The following is a 23,699-nucleotide window of genomic DNA, read 5'->3' as shown; positions in this document are numbered from 1 at the left end:
CCTGTAAAGTCTGGTACTGATCAGACTGGATTTCATTGAGTTATACGAATTTGTTTCTTCATGGCGTGACATCAAAGTTCGCCATGCTGCTGGGGTCACACCCTTTTGCAAAAAGTCACAGTTTTCACTGTAACCCAAGACCAACTCCTTAAGGCTTTCCTGGAGAAATTTGAGGCTGCAGATGTCACCCATCACTATACTGTACCCCAAAGTGTAAAACATGACATTTCCTGTTCCCACTAGGTGGCGCTGTCCTTGATGTCAAATATGGCAGTTGAAATATGTTCAGGGGTGGAGCCTTATCATATGTGTGCTCTTTGGTCCAGATCGGAACATGTATGACAGAATGAGAGGCAATAAGATTTTCATGGCGAGTCATCAAAATTCGCCATGGCGCCACGGCCTCATAGTATTGTGAAAACTCAAAAGCTCCGCAATTTAACATGGCACAAGGGTGTAGTTGACACTGTCCAAATTTGAAGTTTATAGGACCAAATCCCAAGGAGGAGTTCGTTAAAGTACAAGGCATGGAAACGGTAAAATCAGACCCAAAATGTCACCTTCAATCCAAAATGGCGGACTTCCTGTTGGGTTTAGGACATTGCCATAATAGACTTTTTTGTTCGACTCTGAACTTTATATAGGTGTACCAACTTTCAAACATGTAGGTCATACCCATACCGGGGGCTCGCGTTTTTCATTTTTCTAGGTGGCGCTACTGAGCTAATTTTCCCTGGCCATGTCTGAGAACATTAAAATACGTAAATTTTCACCAGACCTGACGCGTGTGCAAAATTTCATGAGTTTTCGAGCATGTTTAGGCCCTCAAAAGGCCAATTCATTTGCCGGAATAATAATAATAATAATAATTAAAGCTGCAAGCAGCGTTATGAGGGCCCTCGCACCCCCGGCGCGTCGAGTCACGCCCAACACCTAAAACCAGCACGTCCGATCGATGTCACATTGATGGAATTCATGCATTTAACCACCAGCTAACATTTCAACTCATTCATTCATGATTAGCTAATCGTTCCACTAGGTGGCACTCTAACCATTATGTACAAATGGCATAACAAACATTTCCGAACTCGAGTCTCATTATGCCTGCGACCTTTTGGTGAGATTGGACATTGTGTTTTTGAGTGACAGCATATTACTGCGTTTTGGCGAGTGATTAAGAGTCTACGTGCCGCCATAACCACCCCGTTTCCCTGAACGTAAAAAGCTTCGCAATTTAACAACACAAAGGTCTTTGGATTCCACACACTGAAGAATAGTGCAATATGATGAAATCCCTTGGAGGAGTTCGTCAAAGAACGATGCCTGGAAAGAGGGGAAAATGTTGCCAAAATTGCACATTAATTTTAAAATGGCTGACTTCCTGTTGGATTTGGGATATTGCTCCAAGAGACTTTTTTGTACATCTTGATATCTCCTATAAGCTTACCAGGTTTCAGACTCATACATAAAACACAGAGCAGGGGCTGTGATTTTGAAATTTTGTAGGGGGCGCTGTGGAGCCATTTTGGGATATTCAATGAAAATGATCACATAACAACAAAGCTTTAACCACATTGGAGGTGTGCGCCAAATTTCAAGACTTTTTAAACTTTCCAAGCCCCTCAAAAGCCACTTCATCTTTAATGGTGAACCGCGTTGCCACCAGGGTGCGCCGTTCAGTTTAAAGTCACAATTTTTGCACTGAAGCATCACAAGGGACTGATGGTGATATTCACCGCTTTTGAGGTGGCCACGATGAACCTGTGAAAATCAGTACAACAAAATTAAAGCCATGACATTTCCTGTTCCCACTAGGTGGCGCTGTCCGTATTCCCGACAATGGGCACATCAATCTGTTCAGGGCGGGTCTGACATCATGCCTGTAAAGTCTGGTACTGATCAGACTGGATTTCATTGAGTTATACTAATTTGTTTCTTCATGGCGTGACATCAAAGTTCGCCATGCCGCTGGGGTCACACCCTTTTGCGAAAAGTCACAGTTTTCACTGTAACCCAAGACCAACTCCTTAAGGCTTTCCTGGAGAAATTTGAGGCTGCAGATGTCACCCATCACAATACTGTACCCCAAAGTGTAAAACATGACATTTCCTGTTCCCACTAGGTGGCGCTGTCCCTGGTGTCAAATATGGCAGTTGAAATATGTTCAGGGGTGGAGCCTTATCATATGTGTTCACTTTGGTCAAGGTCAGAAAATGTATGACAAAATGAGAGGCAATAAGATTTTCATGGCGAGTCATCGAAATTCGCCATGGCGCCACGGCCTCATAGTATTGTGAAAACTCAAAAGCTCCGCAATTTAACATGGCACAAGGGTGTAGTTGACACTGTCCAAATTTGAAGGTTATGAAATGAAACCCCAAGGAGGAGTTCGCAAAAGTTCGAGGCATGGAAATGGCAAAATTAGAGCCAAAATGTCACCTTCTCTTCCAAATGGCGGACTTCCTGTTGGGTTTGCGTCAATGGGCCCACAGACTTTTTTGTTCGTCTTGGCATGATACACATGTGTGCCAAATTTCATACATGTAGCTCAAACGATGTGGTCGTAGGGCTGCATTTAACAAGGCATAGGTGGCGCTGTAGAGCCATTTCCCAGTGCTCATATGTAAAACCATTAAAATACAAAATTTTTCACCAGACCTGGCATGTGTGCAAAATTTCATGAGTTTTTGAGCATGTTTAGGCCCTCAAAAAGGCCCTTGTTTGGGGTGAATAATAATAATAATAATAATAATAATAATAATAATAATAATAATAATAATAATAATAATAAGAAACGGAGCAGATACAATAGGGCCTTCGCACTCTCAGTGCTCGGGCCCTAATTAAAGCTGCAAGCAGCGTTATGAGGGCCCTCGCACCCCATCGCGTCGAGCTACGCCCAACACCTACAACCAGCACCTCCGATCTGATGTCACATTGATGAAATTCATGCATTCAACCAGCAGCTAACATTTCATCTCATTCAATAATGATTATAGTCGTCCCACTAGGTGGCGCTCTAACCATTACTGACAAATGGCATAACAAACATTTCCGAGCTCGAGTCTCATCACGCCTGCGACCTTTGGGACATATTGGACATTTTGATTTTGAGTGACAGCATATTACTGCTTTTTGGCGAGTGACTGAAACTCCACATGCCGCCATGACCACCCCGTTTCCCTGAACGTAAAAACCTTCGCAATTTAACATCACAAAGGTCTTTAGATTCCACACACTGGAGATTGGTTCAATATGATGAAATCCCTTGGAGGAGTTCGTCAAAGAACGGTGCCTGGAAAGAGGGGAAAATGTCACAAAAATTGCACATTAATTTTAAAATGGCTGACTTCCTGTTGGATTTGGGATATTGCACCAAGAGACTTTTTTGTACATCTTGATATCTCCTATAATCTTACCAGGTTTCAGACTCATACATAGAACACAGAGCAGGGGCTGTGGTTTTGAAATTTTGTAGGGGGCGCTGTGGAGCAATTTCGCGCTATTCAATGAAAATGATCACATGACAACAAAGCCTTCGTCCATTTGGAGGGGTGTGCTAAATTTAAAGCCTCTATAAACTTTCCAAGCCCCTCAAAAGCAACTTCATCTTTCATGGTGAACCGCGTTGCCACCAGGGTGCGCCGTTCAGTTTAAAGTCACAATTTTTGCACTGAAGCATCACGAGGGACTGATGGTGATATTCACCGCTTTTGAGGTGGCCACAATGAACCTGTGAAAATCAGTACAACAAAATTAAAGCCATGACATTTCCTGTTGCCACTAGGTGGCGCTGTCCGTATTTCCGACAATGGGCACATCAATCTGTTCAGGGCGGGTCTGACATCATGCCTGTAAAGTCTGGTACTGATCAGACTGGATTTCATTGAGTTATACTAATTTGTTTCTTCATGGCGTGACATCAAAGTTCGCCATGCTGCTGGGGTCACACCCTTTCGCGAAAACTCACAGTTTTCACTGTAACCCAAGACCAACTCCTTAAGGCTTTCCTGGAGAAATTTGAGGCTGCAGATGTCACCCATCACTATACTGTACCCCAAAGTGTAAAACATGACATTTCCTGTTCCCACTAGGTGGCGCTGTCCTTGATGTCAAATATGGCAGTTGAAATATGTTCAGGGGTGGAGCCTTATCATATGTGTGCTCTTTGGTCCAGATCGGAACATGTATGACAGAATGAGAGGCAATAAGATTTTCATGGCGAGTCATCAAAATTCGCCATGGCGCCACGGCCTCATAGTATTGTGAAAACTCAAAAGCTCCGCAATTTAACATGGCACAAGGGTGTAGTTGACACTGTCCAAATTTGAAGCTTATAGGACCAAATCCCAAGGAGGAGTTCGTTAAAGTACAAGGCATGGAAACGGTAAAATCAGACCCAAAATGTCACCTTCAATCCAAAATGGCGGACTTCCTGTTGGGTTTAGGACATTGCCATAATAGACTTTTTTGTTCGACTCTGAACGTTATATAGGTGTACCAACTTTCAAACATGTAGGTCATACCCATACCGGGGGCTCGCGTTTTTCATTTTTCTAGGTGGCGCTACTGAGCTAATTTTCCCTGGCCATGTCTGGGAACATTAAAATACGTAAATTTTCACCAGACCTGATGCGTGTGCAAAATTTCATGAGTTTTCGAGCATGTTTAGGCCCTCAAACGGCCAATTCATTTGCCGGAATAATAATAATAATAATAATAATAATAATAATAATAAACAGAGCAATTACAATAGGGCCTTCGCACTGTCAGTGCTCGGGCCCTAATAAGAAACGGAGCAGATACAATAGGGCCTTCGCACTCTCAGTGCTCGGGCCCTAATAATAATAATAATAATAATAATAAACAGAGCAATTACAATAGGGCCTTCGCACTGTCAGTGCTCGGGCCCTAATAATAAGAAACGGAGCAGATACAATAGGGCCTTCGCACTCTCGGTGCTCGGGCCCTAATAAGAAACGGAGCAGATACAATAGGGCCTTCGCACTCTCGGTGCTCGGGCCCTAATAATAAGAAACGGAGCAGATACAATAGGGCCTTCGCACTGTCAGTGCTCGGGCCCTAATAATAAATAAAAAGACGAGAAGTCAAACCTCATTCATTCTGCAAATGCAAGCTCGCGCAAACGTACTGTAGCAAAATGTTGAGAAAGAAAAGTAAATATAATATTTTGACTTTATTCTTAAAATTACTATTAACAACAGATTCTGGAGAAAAGGAGTGAGATTAGAGATCTAAAATCCAGTTTCAACCTTTTTCATGAAATATAAACTTTGATTAAATGCTAAAGCAAATAAAAAGCAAAAGTATAAGAAAGTAATAACATTATTTAAACATTTCTTGATGCATGCTTAGTCATCCAGGTAAGTAACTCTCCAAAAGTTGATTCTGTTCATCTGGACGGAGCATTTTCAGTGGAAATTATGCACATTTGCATAATCATGATGAAGGAACTGCCTCCCAGCCCATTGTTCCTTCAGTGGGCTGTTTCAGTCATTATGCAAATGTATGTTTATAAGATTGAGACCTGCAGTCAGCTGAGACTGAAGACGTCACCTGGATGATGACGAAACGTTTCTCCCACAAAACGCTGCGTCCAGATGAACAGAATCAGCCTTTGGAGATTATTTAAATATTCTTTTTTAAATATGGCCCTGGTACTCCTTCGTAGGCAGAACGAGTTTTTACACATGAGCTGATGAACATAAGAACACACAGGCTGCATCTCTGTAGCTCATCAACAAACACCATCACACGCAGTCACCACAAAAGCCCGCTGAGGTAAAACAGCACGTCTTAATTCTCTACGCCAGGGGTCAAAGTTCAGTCCTCAGGGCCACATGTGCTTGCTGCAACGCGCCTGAATAAAATCAGTAGCAAGACTCTGTAGAACCTGACTGCATGCTGACGTTGCAACCCTACTCAGGTTAATTTGATTAAATGTTTGGAAAAATGTACTTTTACTGCACTGTGTTCATTCACTCATGAGCTGCTGTAACATGAATCAAATGGCTGAATTGCACCTCAGCATTAGGGCTGGGTTTTGATAATCGATTTATTGATTAAAAATCGATTCTGGCTTGGATAACGTAAAATCGATTCATTAAAATTCTGAATCGATTTTTTTAATATAAATTTATTTTGCCCAAAACGCCAGAATCTCAGGTTGAACCTCACAAAATTTCAAGAACCACCAAACAGCTAGAACAGTAAATGAGAGCAGGAACACAAAGACGTAAACACACAGCGCGACCCGCGGATCAGAATCAGTGAGATGTGACTTTCTCACGGTCGGGGCTGGAAGCCGACAGCTCGCTGACTCTGATCTGTCGGCGCTTTGTGTTCACGTCCTTTATGCGCTGATTCTAAAGCTGTTAGTTTGATGTCTCTCCAAACAATATTGACCGAACCAGCAGCAAAAGAAGATCCAAACTACGCTTCACATGAACATCGTCATGATTCACTCTTTTACTGTTTTGCTTCCACCGCGATGCACAGCTCTCTCTCTCCCTCCCTCTCTCTCTCTCTGTTTTCTGCATTATTCGCTTGCTTGTTACGCACAAGTCTACCGTTGTTTACAGGCTGTCGGCCGCTGTTTTTTTTCCCTTTTACTTACTTCCAAAAAGAAAACCTAATTTCTGCGGTTCAGTTCTGAACAAATGTAAACTTTTTTAAATTATGCAAAATGCAAAACGCCGTGTCTCTAATAAAACCGCTGTAACGTCAGAGGTGATGTTCATGTGTTGATTAATGGTTTTCTTTCGTTTTTGATGTACTGCAGAATATTTTTATAAAATCCCAGAACAGGAAAACCTTCATGTTTTTCTGTTTTATCTTCAGCTACTTTGACACAAAGGCCTCGCTGTGACGCTCACACCTTTGATAAAGTCTCGAAAGTGTCAGCTTCCTTTTTATAGATACAAAAATATGTAAATGTACTGATCTGAATTATAATATGACAGATATGGGCAGATCTGAAAACATGCTCAATAGTCATCTGAATCTACAAACTATAAATAGCTGCTGCTCCAGTGATCTGAGTCAGCAGTGTCAGTCCATCCAAGCAACATTCATCAGGCAGCACATTCTCAATGAATCCCGTCTGCTCTGACACACCGTGAGCTGCTGCAGCTCAGTCTGTAGGTTGAGCTCCACTAAAAGTCTCAGCAGACAAGCAGCTGCTTTCACAACATCACAGCTGGAATCACACAAAACTGACCTGTGATCAGACATCATCAGGTGATATTTCAGGAGGAGACAGACGGTAAACTGCGCATGCAATCATTTCCTCTCTGACACAACAGGAAATTCCAAACTTCCCAAATTGACTCAGAAAAATCTGCATATTTTCTTTGACTGCAAGATTAAAGAGAAAAAGACGTGAACCCACTTACAGCTCTGCTGCAGCAGCATCAGCACCTCTGCAACCAAACACAGCTGATCCAGAGCTGCAGCTCAGGGCTGCTTTTAGAGGAGGAGAGGGGCGATGGCGGGGGGGTGGAGGAGGAAAGGTGGCACCTCCTCCGGCTCCTCCCGTCATCTTCCTCATTAGAGGTGGATTTACATGTTTGACTTGTGAATCAAAAGGATTTTCTGGTCACACTGAAGCATCTGTGCGCTTTTAGCTTAAAACCTTTAGCTTAAAATCTCAGAGTCGTGCCGAAGAGTTTCTAACTGCTGGCTTCTCTGAGCTTCTTACTCTGCCCTATCCAGTCTTTAAGTCTGACATCATTACCTGTGCCTGGGCCCAAACTCTGCTGCAGGTCTCAAAGTCAAACGAACACTGCAGCATCACTGAGAGTTAAAAACTGTCTAAATTCTTTCATCTTCAATAAAATGATCAGCGTTGCTGATTTATCAGGTGTAACAATTAAGTTTAACATCCAAGCATCCATGAAAACAGGATTTACGAAGTTTAACACAGTTAGCAGGAAGTTAGCTCGCTAGCTTCCACCTAAGCATGATATAGCATGCTCTGACTGAGAGATTTATGAAAAATTCAAACGTACAGCTCTGCTATCACTTCAAACATAAATGAAGACAGAAAGCTAAACAGCAGTGACGTTTGTAGGGTTACTGAAGTTGGGCTAGCTGCTATATAACGATATGCTACGTGGCCGCTAGCGACACAGCTATGTTAGCATAAACACAGTGAAGCTGGAGGATGAACGCTAACCTTTTTCCACTTGATAAAAGTTAACTTGATGGTTCGGGACAAATGCAATCGCATGGCAGGATGCTGTAAACGGACCAAACTTCAGTCAGGAGAACAACTGAGATAATCCATCCACAATACGAGGTTAGTCATTAATATACTGCTGCTGGGCTGGAGTTACATCGTGAGGTTTCAAATCTGAGCTTTAAAATGAAGAGCGATAATAAAGCGAGAGAGGCCGACAGTGATCACTGTTTTTAGGGGCTTGTTCAGATTAAATACATACAAAACATTCAAACATGTTAAAAACACAACAGCCTTATTAAACGCAGATTCGTTTGGGCGGAAGCAGGACTCATCACGTCATCACTAAAGACCGGATTCTTACAGCATTTGGAGCCCTAATAAATGTTTTAGAAACAAGGCGTCCACATGAAATTCTCAGGGACCAAGAACACTTTGAAGTTCTGTTTTAAACAGAAGACACAGGGAGAGGGCTCAGTACACACAGGGGTGTGTACTGAGCCCTCTCCTGTACTCACTCTACACCTACGACTGCACAGCCACTAACAGCTCCAACATCATTGTGAAGTTTGCGGACGACACTACAGTGGTGGGTCTTATCACCAACGGTGATGAGACGGCTTACAGGGAGGAGGTCAGCGCCCTGACCCACTGGTGTCAAGACAACCATCTCACCCTCAACGTCGCAAAGACAAAGGAGTTGATAGTGGACTTCCGGAGGTGCAGAGAAGTACACACCCCCATCACCATCAACGGCGCTGCTGTGGAGAGAGTGAGCAGCTTCCGGTTCCTTGGAGTACATCTGGCTGAGGATCTTACGTGGTCAGTACACACAAACAAAACAGTGAAGAAGGCGCAGCAGCGCCTCTTCTTTCTCAGGAGACTGAAAAGATTCGGCATGAGCCCCCGCATCCTCAGGACCTTCTATCGCTGTGCCATTGAGAGCATCCTCACTGGATGCATCACCACCTGGTACGGCAACAGCACCGCCTACAACTGCAAAGCTCTCCAGCGAGTAGTGCGGTGCTCTGAACGGATAATTGGAGGTGAGCTTCCCTCCCTCCAAGACATCTACAGGAAGCGGTGCCTGAGGAAAGCGGGGAGGATCATCAAGGACTCCAGTCACCCCAGCCATAAACTGTTCAGACTGCTTCCATCAGGAAGGAGGTTCTGCAGCATCCGGTCCCGTACCAGCAGACTGAGAGACAGCTTCTTCCACCAGGCCATCAGACTGCTGAACACGTCATAGACACCTCAGCTTCACTACTGGAACTTCAACATTATGCACTCCACACTGTATATAAATGCCACTTGTTTTGCACATATTCAACTCTGTATATTTTATATATTTTATTATTATTATTATTATTATTATTATTATTATTATTATTTATTCATATATACAGCTACGGGACGTGGTGGCTTCGGACTCGCTTTAGCTTCTATTTCTCGTCTAGTTTTCAAGCGACGCAACTGAATCCAGACTCGACCCGCCCACCTGCTCCTCTCTGTGAATGTTAGGTTCTCGTGGTCTGAGTCTGTGCTCGGTCCTTGTGTTCATTATTAAAACGCTATCGTTACATCACCTAGGGCTGTGCGATATGACCAAAATCTCATACCCCGATATAAGACATCTATCGTCTGATAACCATATAAATCACAAAAATGTAACATTTTCTGTAAATTCTGTGAATCTCGGGCAGCTCGACTTGTGTGAAGTGTTTCCAGCTGCGCGTCGTGTAGCTGGAGTCGAGTGTTTTAACCGATGCATGAAACGATACATTTTTAGACATAAGTTGTAATGGCGCCGTTTTCTTTGTGAGTATTTATTGCAAACCGGATTCCAAAAAAGTTGGGACACCAAACAAATCGTGAATAAAAACTGAATGCAATGATGTGGAGATGGCACGTAGATGACAGATCAAAAGTTCAATCCGAGAAACATTTGAAAGGAAAAATATGTTGATTCAAAATTTCACGGTGTCAACAAATCCCAAAAAGTTGGGACAAGTAGCAATAAGAGGCTGGAAAAAATAAAGTTGAGCATTATGAAGAGCTGGAAGACCAATTAACACTAATTAGTAGGGATGGGTATTGTTTAGGTTTTATCCGATACCGGTGCCAAACCGGTACTTTTGAAACGGTGCCGGTGCTTAAAGAATGGAGAACACAAACTTTTGTAAAAAGATAACAATGTTAGCCTTTTCTGCAGCTATAGGGCATATATGGCATCACTCTTGGTTGGAAGCAGTGCTTAAACAATGGAAAAAACACAAACTTTGTCCTAAACCTCTCATGTTCAGCTGTTTTCAGCTTTTTCTTTGGTCATTTTAGCCTTTTTGGCCAGGGTGAAGGGAGCATCTGCCATCAAACTGTTAAGTGACGGCTGTGTGCAGACAGGAATAGGACCCAAGATGCAGACTCCAGAGACAAACTTAAACCGAAACAGCTTTAATGCTGAACTCAAACATAACATAACTGGAAAACATCAAAAATAAACTAACACCGGCAGACTGACAAAACACACAGCAAAATAAACGGTAGATCACGACACAGACACAAAGAAACACAGGGCTTAAATACACAGAGGGAGCAATCAGGGAATGGGTAACGGGAGGGAAACACAGCTGGGGCAAATCAGAACTGACGAGACAAGGAAGCGTCATCTGAACATACTGAGATAAGACAGAGACCTTCAAAGTAAAACAGGAAACACAAAACACAGACTGAACAAAGACACAGACTCACATGCAGGCACTACAGAGGGAACAGAGATGTGGGACCAAGGCAGACACAGACACTGACTGGACACGGGGATATAACAAGAGTAGCTGTAGATAATATTACATCTGTGGGATGATTATTGGTAATTTTTTCTCTAATGATTAAAATTTTATTTGTGAAGAAGTTCATGAAGTCATTACTAGTTAAGGTTAAAGGGATTGTTGGCTCAACAGAGCTCTGACTGTTTGTCAGCCTGGCTACAGAGCTGAAGAGAAACCTGGGGTTGTTCTTATTTTCTTCAATCAGTGATGAATAGTAAGATGTTCTGGCTTTGCGGAGGGCTTTCTTATAAAGCAGCAAACTATTTCTCCAGGCTAAATGATGATCCTCTAAATTTGTGACACGCCATTTCCTCTCCAGCTTACGAGTCATCTGCTTTAGGCTACGCGTTTGAGAATTATACCACGGAGTCAGGTACTTCTGATTAGAGACCTTAGTTTTCACTGGAGCTACAGTATCCAGAGTCGTACGTAGTGAGGAGGTGAAATTATTAACAAGATAATCGACCTCTGTTGGAGCAGCGTTCAGATAGCTGCTCTGCTCTGTGTTGGTACAGGGCATTGGAGATGATAACAGTGGGTGGATTATATTCTTAAACTACAGCGCTTTCAGAGCAGCACCAACTGCAGGCCAACATGGCGGAGGTGGAAGGAGAAATTACCAGAGGAAATGATGCTGAGGAGCACCAGAACAGCACCAAGGGAGCCAGTGGGGAAACAGGAAGCAGTGACTGAAGTTTCAAAGTAAGAGCCAAGGGATGGACCAGTAGTAAATCAAACAGTGATGTTCTTACAGAAGAATAAAAATGAAAAATGGCTAGAATGAGTCACTAATCCTTGGGTGGTCAATACCTGAGCAGCCCTCCAAAGTAAAAGTGCAACCAAGAAAATTATCAGTGGACTCAATGATGTCAGACACGTGAAGCTGGTGGGAAGAAATCCCTGCAGACGCCGTCAGAGCAGGAGAACAGCTGGAGCATAGACAGGATGTCCACATACTTTTGGCTGTTCAATGATCTGATGTGGTTTTTTTAAGCACGTCTCCATCAGGGAACATTTGCACCAACCAGCAGGTGGGTGGGCTGAGAAGAAGACGTGAAAGTTTACGTGAAGAAGACATAAACTTTCAAAAAGAAAAACGCGCACAGTCTGAGTTACTGCAGTTTTAATGTTTAGAGTGAAGAATGCACAGCTTGAAGCTCTGCTGCATGATGTAAAGTCTCTGTCAAACACACAGGACCCCCGGGCGCCCGTGGGGGGATGATGCACTTCACTCCCTGATTGAAGAAGTGTTTGAAAGCCAGATGTTTGTGCTCTGGATAATCTAAACCCAGGAATTTGTTATTCTGATGTATAGAAACCAAAGTTTGGAGCAACTCTGACAGAAAGCAGCCTCAGCTCTGCTTTCAGCAGCTGATGGGAGTTTAAACCTTCAGCACCAGCAGACGAATCTTTATGCGTCTACTCTGTGAGGTTCGAGGAAAAGCACTGATGATGGAAAACTGCACCGGCTCATCTCAGTTTTTAAACCCACTCTTTGAATAGAACAATGAAACACCGAGGCAGCTAAAAGATGGATGTGACGGATTTGTTCAGGACTTTGGAGACCTGTGAAACGATCCAGATGTTTCAGCCACTCAGCAGCTCGTTAACACACTTACAGGCACAATCGAGAAAAATATGGACTTCCAAGAAATCGTTGCAGTTTTTCTCTGAACTCATGTGGTGAGAAAAATTACTTCAGGCAGGTCCGACCAAGAAACGTCTTCAAAACTATGCGAGTGTGCGAGCCTTCGAGTCCACCGTTCATCATTTTGTGCTTGTTCTAACTCTGATAGAGGAGGCTAAACTGGTCAGGCTAAACTGGTCAGGCTAAACTGGTCAGGCTAAACTGGTCAGACAGGCGACACTCTGAGACATTTAAAAAAGTCAGTTTGGTTGGAAAGCAAAGAGTCTTTTTTCTGTTCCAAGGAACAATTTTCAGTGTGACACAACATCTTTTTCTTTTAACAATCTGAAATGCAAATCCCTGCCCGCTCATCTTATCTCTACCACTGACGTTTACATCAGTTATTAGAGGTTTAGATTCCCGGGTCGCACAGATCTGTCATATCTGGTTTCAGTCCTTGTTCAGGTTCTTCACTCAGCATGGAAACCTGTCAGCGTGTTTGTTCACGCAGGGAAAGCCGGCGTTTCCATGGCTACAAACTCCAGGGGCTGGTTATTCTGACCAATGAGAGCAAATCCAGCCCTTCTGTTGCTTTTCACTGCCAATTTCTCTTACCAGTCCGTCAAACTGGATCCAACCAGTTAACTTCAGGATGTTTTTAAAGTACAAACTCAGATGCACCAGTTTGCTAAATCAGATTTTAATTATAAGGGAAAATTTCACCACTTCAAAAAGAGCCGAGGAGAAAAACGCGCCATGCATTTGTTATTCATTCGCCTCGTCAGCTCATGTCAGCTCTCTGCTTTTACTAAAGTGGCTCTGACTCACAAACAGTGTTGGTCAAGTTAATTGAAAAAAGTAATCAGTAACTAATTACTGATTACTTCCGCAAAAAGTAATCCCATTACTTTACTGATTACTTATTTTCAAAAGTAATTAGTTACTTAGTTACTTTTTAAAAACACGATTTACAACCTGAATAGGTGATAAAGTGATAGATCTTTCAGCCCAATTCTACTTTTTCTGCATAATCCATCATACAAAATGTAATCAAATGGAAAAGTCTCTTTTTAAAACTTGTTTTATTAGTTTTAATCTTTTAACTTTATGCATCAAGCAAACATTTAATTATCTGCAACATTCTCTGACTGGAAGAAATTAGTTTAACATTTAAACCTATTTTCTGCACATTCCAGCTCATAAAATAAAATATTTTTTGTGTTTACACTCAGTCTTTCAAATAGATGCAAGTAAAACACAGTCCACCATCCCTGGACTCGCACCAGTTTGCATACAGGGAGAACCGGTCAACCGAGGATGCGATCGCCACAGTGCTGCACACATTACTGAAGCACTTGGAACACAGGAACACCTATGCACGGCTCCTCTTTGTAGACTACAGCTCGGCTTTTAATACCATCCGGCCATACAAACTCCGTCCCAAACTCCACCAACTGGGACTTAACTCCTCTCTGTGCAACTGGATTGTGGACTTCCTCACTAACCGTAGACAGAGTGTCAGAGTGGGTAAGAACACCTCTTCCACCCTTGTGGTCAACACCGGTGCCCCTCAGGGGTGTGTTCTGAGCCCTCTGCTATACACTCTCTTCACCCATGACTGTATTTCCTCCTGCGCGTCCAATCTCATTGTTAAGTTTGCAGATGACACTACAGTGCTCGGACTTATATCCAACAATGATGAGACAAACTACAGGACAGAGGTGCAACAACTAGAGTCATGGTGCCACGACAATAACTTGGTCTTAAACACCAAAAAGACCAAGGAGATCATTGTAGATTTCCGGAAGAGGGGTCATAACAACCATCTGCCTCTCTTCATTGGCAGTGAGGCGGTGGAGAGGGTGAGCAGTTTTAAATTCTTGGGGGTAACTGTGACCGAGGACCTGTCCTGGGGCAACCATATCACCTCAGTTGTACGGAAGGCCCAACAGCGCCTCTACTACCTGAGGAGACTGCGGAGCGCACACATTCCCAGATCTCTGATGTTGAACTTCTACAACTGTGCCATCAGCAGCGTTCTGACGTATGGATTTCTAGTGTGGTTCCCCAGCTGCACCAAGGCCGATCAGCAAGCACTCCAGCGGGTGGTGAAAGAAGCTGGCAGAATTATTGGAACAAGTCTGCCAGAGATCAGTAATATCTTCCCCACTCGCTGTCTGAGGAGGGTGCACAGTATCCTGCGGGACCAACATCACCCTGCGCGCCACCTTTTCCATCTGCTGCCCTCAGGGAGAAGGTACAGGTCTATACAGGCCAGAACATCCAGACTGGCCAACAGCCTGTATCCACAGGCTGTGAGGCTCCTGAACTCTCTGCCCCCCTCTCACGGACAATAACCATATCCAACTTCTTAATAGCAATGAACTGGTCTGCATTGGTGCATCATATCTTTATTCTCTTCCCCCTCCTGCCCCCCCCCCCCCCCCTCTTTCTTAAATAGATAACTATCATATCTGATATCATATCTCACAGTACAATAATATTGAATGGGGTGCATTGTTGTATTTTGTCATGTTTCTCAGGTCTTTGTCTGAATTTCTACGAACATTATTGCTAAGGATTGTCTTATTGCATTGGAGTCACACTGGGTTAAATATGTACACTTGGGTTTTAAGGGGTATTTATTATTTTCTTCTTTTTTTGGGTTGTATGGAAGCCCCAAACGCAATTTCATTGTTCTTGACAATGACAATAAATAAATACTACTACTAAAATAAATAAAGTCAAAGACTCAGCGGTCCTGTTGGATCTATTTTCACCTGTAAAGCAGGAGTGGGGCAGGCGGAGGTTTACCCTGGTGCAGGTGTGCCGCAGTCAGTGGAAGAATCCGCGAGTTTCTCTGTGAGTTTCCCATCACGTCGTAGCTACTCGGTGCTTGTTGGAAGTTTAGGGGTTTTTTCGCTGTAAAAAGAAGTTTTCTTCCCACGCACAGCGGACACTAATGTTTTTGTCACTTTTTATGGAATCAAACTCAAAGTAAGGTCAGTACTTCCACGCTTTAAACGCTGCACGCTCATACTCTCTCTGCACTCGATATATGATCCACTGTTGATCTGCACACAGCTGTTGTCACGAACGTCGCACTCGCTTACGTCACTGTCATGAGACACTCTCGCAAAAAATCACAGTTTTAGTAACGCAGTAACGCAGCGTTCCTACGGGAAAGTAACGGTAATCTAATTACTGTTTTTGCAATAGTAATCCCTTACTTTACTCGTTAGTCAAAAAAAGTAATCGGATTACAGTAACACGTTACTGCCCATCTCTGCTCACAAATGACCTTTCTCCGGCTCTTCCTGCAGCCTCTCAGTCCTTCGTGTCTGAATCTTAAACTCTGAACTGAAGGAAACCCGACTGTTTCACCTCATCCGAGCCTTTTCTTCTGTTCTGAAAGCTGGCGAGGCCTGGCTATTCCTAGTGGGCTCATCACCTTGCAGGTGGCCCAGAGACTTGACCACCTACTCTACCCTGACCAGCTGACATCTGCGACGAGGTGTGGTCAGATTTAAAACTGAATATTCAGAGCCCAAACGCCTGGGATTCGTTTTATGCATGTTTCTCCTCTTATTTGAGAGTTTGGAGATGTGAAAATAAAAATATGCACAGCTGTAACAGTGATACAAACACAAAGGAAGCATTGTAAGCACACGTTAGCTAACCAGCAGACTGGTGTTACCCACAGAGTTATAATCATAAAAAAAATCCCCCCCTCGTGTCTGGCAGCTCTGACGAGGCGTCTCGCATTAGCTTAATTTACTGAAAGTGCCTCTAAAGCTGAACGAATGTTAATGGAGCCTGAAAAGAGGGCAGTGAGGGTCCAAAGAGGAGAACTCCATAAAACTAAAATCCCTCAGCATGTTTTTGTTCAGAGTTAGGAAACCAACCAAAGCTCTGTTACTTAAAAATATTTGTGGTTTCGCAGAATTCTCACCGGGGCTAAAATCTGATATCGGTAGTCGCCACTGAAAACAAACAACATAAATTACGGAGTATTGTTAATGCACCGAGGACATAAACTGGCTCAAACATCAGGTCGGTGCAGCCAGAGACAGCAGCAGGAGTCTGGGCTGATTCGGTCTCTGTGCTGAAGGTGGTTCAAAACCAGGAAGTGATTATGTTAGTAACAGGAAACTGACATGAACCTAATGACAGGACAGGGGAAGTGAAACTAAATACATTGAACAAAGAACACAAGACTCCTTCAAAATAAAACAGGAAACATGGAGAAAAAATACAATAATCAACAAAATAAAACTAAAATGTCTTGGTACTGGGTCGCACCGTGACATTTTTCTTCCTGTGCAATCGACTGGAAGGCAGACAATGGAGCACTACAGCAATACAGCTTTTGAGGAGCGGAGATGTGGACGTTACTTTTATTTTTATTGCACAACAGGACAAGAGTGTGACAGTAAAATTGGACAGAAGCTGCTAACACAGCTTTGGTCTTTGCAAGTGTCTGCACAGACAGCATGCTAACGCTAAGCTAGCCAAGAACCCAGACTGGTGTTAGAGCTGAGCGCACGCCGACCCGAGCCCGCAGCCTGAGCGACGAGCACGCAGCCTCCGTTTCTACCTGTTCGTGTTTGTAGAGTCGTCTGCTGGTTTTCAACTTTGCTTTGTGCGTTTTAAGTTCAGACGTAAACACTAAGACAAAGATGTGAATCAGGCGGCTGGTGTGGATATTGATGCAGTGCCATAGCAGCGGATTTCAGGGCGAATGGTTAGTATTTAAAATGCATGTGTTTGTCCCAGGCAGTAAAAACATGAAAGTGCTGAAGTATCATTTGATTTTTGTGTTTTACTCGAACGCAGGCATTTCACCAGAAATTACATTTCTGTTGCAGGGGAGGACTGCAAGACCGTCCACAGAACCACGCGGGCCTGGTTCTAATCTAGGACCACATGAACACTGACATGTGATGAGGAGCTACAGACACAGAGCTCTTCATTGGGAGCCTTCTGTGTTTCAGGTTGCTGGAAACTGACTGAAACTAAATCCTGTATTTGCAGATGCTTTTTATGTTTTCCTTTTGAACACTGGAGCAGCTTTTTCAGCACTTTTTAATGTGAGAAAACCACTTTTGACTTGTTTGTTTGCATTTTCACAGCCAAATAGTCTCAATGAATTCTTTGTAACTGCTGGACCAAATTTAGCAAGAACAATCACTCATCCTGGGAAAGCACAGGAAAAACCCGATACACTGATTGACAGAAATCCATATTCTATGTTTCTCACAGCCGTTGATGAAAATGAAGTTCTTGAAATTGTCAAAAAATGTAAAAATCACAAATCTTTGGATTGTAATGATATTGATATGATAGTGGTTAAAAGAGTCATTGAGGCTATTATAAAACCATTTACATACATCTGTAATTTATCATTTCAAACTGGTCGATTTCCAGACAGAATGAAAATAGCAAAAGTTATACCTCTATACAAATCTGGAAACAAACACCATTTCACAAACTACAGGCCTGTCTCTTTACTACCTCAATTCTCAAAAGTTCTTGAAAAACTGTTTAAAAACAGACTGGAAAAATTTATAGATAAACATAAACTACTCACTGAGAGTCAGTACGGATTCAGATCAAGCAGATCAACATCACCGGCACTATTAGATTCAATAGAATACATCACACATTCCATGGACAAAAAGCAACATGTGGCTGGGTTATTCATAGACTTGACAAAGGCATTTGACACTATAGATCATGATATATTAATAAGAAAACTGGAACGTTATGGTGTCAGAGGGGTAGTTTTAGATTGGGTCCGGAGTTATTTAAGTGACAGAAAGCAGTTTGTGAAAATAAATGGTGGTTGCTCCTTATGTATGGACATTGCTTGTGGTGTACCCCAAGGGTCAGTTTTGGGTCCAAAATTCTTCAACTTGTACATTAACGACATCTGTAAAGTGTCCAAAGTATTAAAAATGGTTCTCTTTGCTGACGATACAAACATTTTTTGCTCTGGTGATGATCTGCAGAATTTATTGGAGGATATGAAATAAGTAAAGTGAAGTTCTGGCTTGATAAAAACAAATTATCATTAAATTTGAATAAATCTAAACTTATGTTATTTGGAAATAGTAGTTTAAATACAAATGCAAAGATTCAAATAAATGGTGTTGATATTGAAAGAGTCAGTGAAAATAAATTTCTGGGGGTAATAATAGATGAAAAACTTAACTGGAGAGCTCACGTAAGATATATTCATTCCAAAGTATCACGAAGCATTGCAGTACTAAACAAGGCAAAACAGGTATTCGACAGAACATCACTTCATATTCTCTACTGTTCACTGGTTTCACCATACTTAAGCTATTGTGCAGAGGTCTGGGGCAATAACTATAAAACCACATTACATTCACTTTTTACTCTTCAAAAGAAAGCAATTCGAATCATCCACAATGCAGGTTATAGGGAACATACAAACTCACTATTTTTGCAGTCTGAAATATTGAAAATTGACGATATAGTGAAATTCCAAACAGCACAAATTCTATTCAAAGCAAAAAATAAAGAACTGCCAGGTAATATTCAGAGTATGTTTTTTTTGAAAGAAGGAAGTTATAATTTAAGGGGTTTTTGTAACTTCAAAACAATGAAGGTACGTACTACAAGAAAAGGCTTTTGTGTTTCTGTTCAAGGAGTGAAACTATGGAACAAACTGAATATGGAATTAAAGCAACGTCCAAACATAAAACTGTTCAAAAAGAGTTATAAAAATATGATCTTCTCGATCTATAAAGAAAAGGAAAATATTTAAATTAAGTGAATGTCTCTATTTAAAAACAAACAAACAAACAATTCATGATGTGATATTATAGTATATAGTATATCAGAAATCTGTTCACTATTTTTATTACAAATTATATCAGTAAGGAAGCTGACTAAATATTCACTGATAATTTATGGGACAGGGGTGGGATTAAATAAGTGTATACTTCTTCCCACTCCCTTTCAACATGTAAATTAATCAGAATGTTTTTTTGTATGTAATTTGTATAGTATTTTTTTTTTCTCTCATTTCTTTTCTAAATGTACTTGTATATTGTTCACATGTTGAAATAAATTACCAATCAATCAATCAAAAAAGTACAGATTATGGCGCACTGACGAGATTTCCATTCATGTGAGGATGAATCCATCAGACGGGGCACTGCATAACCACTTTTCAGTTTTTGCTTCACCTTCCAAAGCTGCTGCTGATCCATCAGTCTCACATGTGTACACAGAAAATACACAAAACCAAAGGAGCTTCCTGCTGCGAGGCCAGCGTCCTGCCCGAGAGCAGATAAACAGGAAAAAATAAATCAGATGTGAGCGGAGGAGTGGCGTGTCTGCAGGGACGTCTCCGCTTCCCCCAAACACACTCAACATGTACACGAAAGCCTCCATCGCACCTGCTCGGCTCATCTGCTCTCAGGCGACTGCCGGGACGACGAGGTCTTTCCTAATTTGGCATCTCGATGTATGCTCCAGGACAAACTGTCATCGGTGCCTCTCGAACTGTCGCTGAGTTTGTACCTGGAGCTTTTTTTAGATTCTAATTATTTAACACATGTAAGTGGCACAAAAAGGTCCCAAGAAGGCAGGAGGGTTATTAAAGCAGCAGAAAATTAAAGAACACAACATGTCTGTATGTCCGTGCCATCAGCTGATGCTCTGTGAATATAACACAGGCCAGATGCAAAAACTGAGCCAGCGAGAGTCACATCCTCCCATCATAACAGAGCAGAGCCCGATGCACAAGTTTCAGCTCAGAACATCAGCAGATGTTAAAAAGACTCCAAAGGTCCATGTCCTCCAGTAAGAAACTCGCTCACGGTTTCTGTTCATGCGCCAAAACTAAAGCATTATGAGACCCTGGCGGCGGCGGCTGCTGGGTTCATGTTTCCCAGAATAAAACAATGAAAGTTGGACAGATTCAACTATGGTGAAAACTCCCACTTCATAATCCCTCCAAGTGGGATGATTACACGTACAAGTATGATTGTGTTTCTTTAGTGAGACAGTGAATGTGCCTCACACCGTGTCACATGATGCAGTGGGAGGCATTCGTGAATCATGACCAGCTGACAAACTGATTTAGTTTCGAGAACACTCAGGAGCTCAGTTCAGACCCGGGCCCAGCCCGCTCCCCGTACAGGTCTCGTTTTACTATCAAACACATGCATCAATGTAAATATCACCATATCACGTTAAATTTTATAATTATTTTAAATTCAAAATAGAGTATTTAAAAGTAGAATGGGAGGCAGAGCCTTCGGTTTTCAGGCCCCTCTTCTGTGGAACCAGCTTCCAGTTTGGATTCAGGTGACAGACACCATCTCCACAGCCTCCACTTTCTACTGCTAGTGACCACACAGGTCGTCACAGAAATTTATGTTGCTCTGTGCTGCTGTTATCATGCTGAACTGTCATGATGGATGCTTTGTGAGAGAGCGCTGCTGGCTGCAGTCAGCTCCGTGTCTGCTTCACTAAAAGTATCCAAACATGCCTCAGCACGGCTGCATTAATGACCTCGCTTATAGAAAGACCAGACCCTGAATCACACAGGAGGAACAAGCAGCCCACACATCCCAGCATTCAGACACACCGAGGAGCCAGTAACCACAATACTGATACAGTGTGTGTGTGTGTGTGTGTGTGTGTGTGTGTGTGTGTGTGCGTGCGTGCGTGCGCGTGCGTGCGTGCGTGCGTGTGTGTGTGCGTGCGCGTGCGCGTGCGTGCGTGCGTGCGTGTGCGTGCGTGTGCGCGTGTGTGTGTGTGTCTGTGTGTGTGTGTGTGTGTTCTACCTGACTGTGACTTGTCTCCTGTCTTCAGTGTTGTTGATGCTCGTCCGTCCCGCCTGCTCCTGACTGAACGCAGAGCAGAAGAGTCATCACAATATTTTTCTGGATGATACATTTTAACAGCCAACATCAGTTTACAGTCAGAGGTGCATCGTCCCATTGAAGCACACAGACTCGATGATTTGAATTATTGTCTGCTAACACTTTAGTGACTGAGAACCATGACAGGCTTTTAAAATGCAGCTCTATGATGTCCCCCCAACAATCCTAGCTCGGCCACGCTTATTGAAGAGAACACAAGTGTGGTTTAGAAGCTGATCAGATTTATCAGACTTGGTTAATAAAAGCTGACTCTGAGGCTACGTCCACACGTACACGGGTATTTTTGAAAACGGAGATTTTCCGTTTTCGTTTTAAAAAATAATCCCGTCCACACATAAACGCAGAAATGAAGGAAAACGCTGCTATGAACATGCCAAAGCAGCAGGTGGCGCTAGATTCCTATCCGTGCAGAAATGTTGGCCAATCAGAAGTCTAGAAGCCTCGGTGGGAAAAAGTAAACAAAGCTGGGGCATAGAAGCAGAACCGAGTCGTCTGTGTGGACGGACAGTAACTGTGTGTATATGTAAGCATTTAAACACTGCAGAGAGTAGAATTAACAGTATTGTAGAAATTCATTTCACCGAAACAATAACGTGGCGCACAGTGTGACGTCACAAAAGGCGCACACCTTTGACGCTGCGTTTTTTTCCGTTTTTCTCGTCCACACGTAAACGCAAAAACTGAGTTTTCAAAAATCTCCACCCTGGCCGGAGTTTTTAAAAATCTCCGTTTTCAGTGACCGAGAACGCCGTTTACGTGTGGACAGAAGGTGCAAACGCATAGAAAAATCTGCGTTTTCAAGAATACCCGGGTACGTGTGGACGTAGCCTGAGAATCACAACATTTAATTAAATACAGACAATTCTGAACAAAGCACAGTTTGCCTGCTGAAGAAGTGTACGTAGGACTATAACGTAGAATTAAAAGTCAAAATGCCTTAAATAAATTCTGTAGAGTGAAGTTAAATAACTACGGTCACATGAAAGTTTCTCAGGGCTGTGTGTAGTGCTGAGAAACCGTTCTTTAGCCACACAGCGCACCTGACCGACAGCCTGTCAGCGATCAGGTGTCAGTGCAGTCAGACGACACGCAAAATAACACAGATGAGTTTGTCTGATATTCTTGATGCGTCTCAGAAAATATTAAAGATAAATATAAATCAAGTTGGCGCTCAGCCCAGCAGCTAGATTTATATTTAAAAGACACAAATCTAATCTGGACATTTACAAAAAACGAAACAGCCTGCCTAAACCAACAAACGAACACTTCCAGGACGTTCGCTCTTATCTGAAGCAAAGAATTCCAGCAGTATCTTCCCTCTGAAGACAGATTAATGAGAGGATGATGTATCCATACACCAGATATTTGGCTGAAATGCTGCTCAGTAAATCACTGACTCCACGTTGAACTCGGTCATCTACTTTTACAGACCAGTTTCTGATCATCTCGGTCTTTGATGGCAAAGCTGTGTGAGCTTAGCAGCTGCAGGGCACCGACATGTTCATCGGCCTGGATCTCCCTGAGCTGTCCAGCACCATGACCAGCCAGCTTTATTACAAATAAATTACACAACAGTGAAACTAAAGATGTGAAAGTTAGCACCATCCAAACACCATGATGCACAAGCATCGTGGTGTTTACTACTCATGGTATGAGCATCAGTCGTTACCGTAACAGACGGCACAGCTCTTGACCCTCCTCAGGTCAGCAGCCGGCTCCTGTGGCCTCCTCAGCACCGTGAAGATGGAGTTTCCTGTGTCGTCAGCCTGAGAGGAGACAGCAGCTACCGTTACCGACCGCTTCGCTCGTTCATGACAAACAGAATTCCTCTTCGGTCCATCTGTCTTGTATGTGCTTTATAACTGACAGCCATAAGATAAGATAAGATAAGATAAGATAAGATAAGATAAGATAAGATAAGATAAGATAAGATAAGATAAGATAAGATAAGATAAGATAAGATAAGATAAGATAAGATAAGATAAGATAAGATAAGATAAGATAAGATAAGATAACCTTTATTAGTCCCACACGTGGGAAATTTGATGAGAGAAGGCTTCAGGCACCACAGCTGTTTCTTCCTGTTGTACACTAACTTCTGGCTACACACTGTAAACATAACT

General features: G+C 42.6%; 1 protein-coding gene across 1 annotated transcript in view; it reads right to left on the bottom strand.

Moving 5' to 3' along the window:
* Nucleotides 1–23,338, bottom strand: part of LOC143419507 (collagen alpha-6(VI) chain-like) — a 117,689-nt gene extending 94,351 nt beyond the window's left edge. The window contains exons 1-2 of the mRNA XM_076886490.1: nucleotides 23,246–23,338; nucleotides 21,478–21,540 (exon numbers count right to left, since the gene is read on the bottom strand). The gene's annotated coding sequence lies outside the window, so the exon portion shown is untranslated. The remainder of the gene's footprint in view (nucleotides 1–21,477; nucleotides 21,541–23,245) is intronic.
* Nucleotides 23,339–23,699: the final 361 nt, after the last annotated feature.

Source organism: Maylandia zebra, linkage group LG1 (genome assembly GCF_041146795.1).
Source record: "Maylandia zebra isolate NMK-2024a linkage group LG1, Mzebra_GT3a, whole genome shotgun sequence".
NCBI lineage: Eukaryota > Metazoa > Chordata > Actinopteri > Cichliformes > Cichlidae > Maylandia > Maylandia zebra.
The sequence above is the reverse complement of the archived record's forward strand: the minus strand, read 5'-3'. Positions and strand labels throughout refer to the sequence as shown.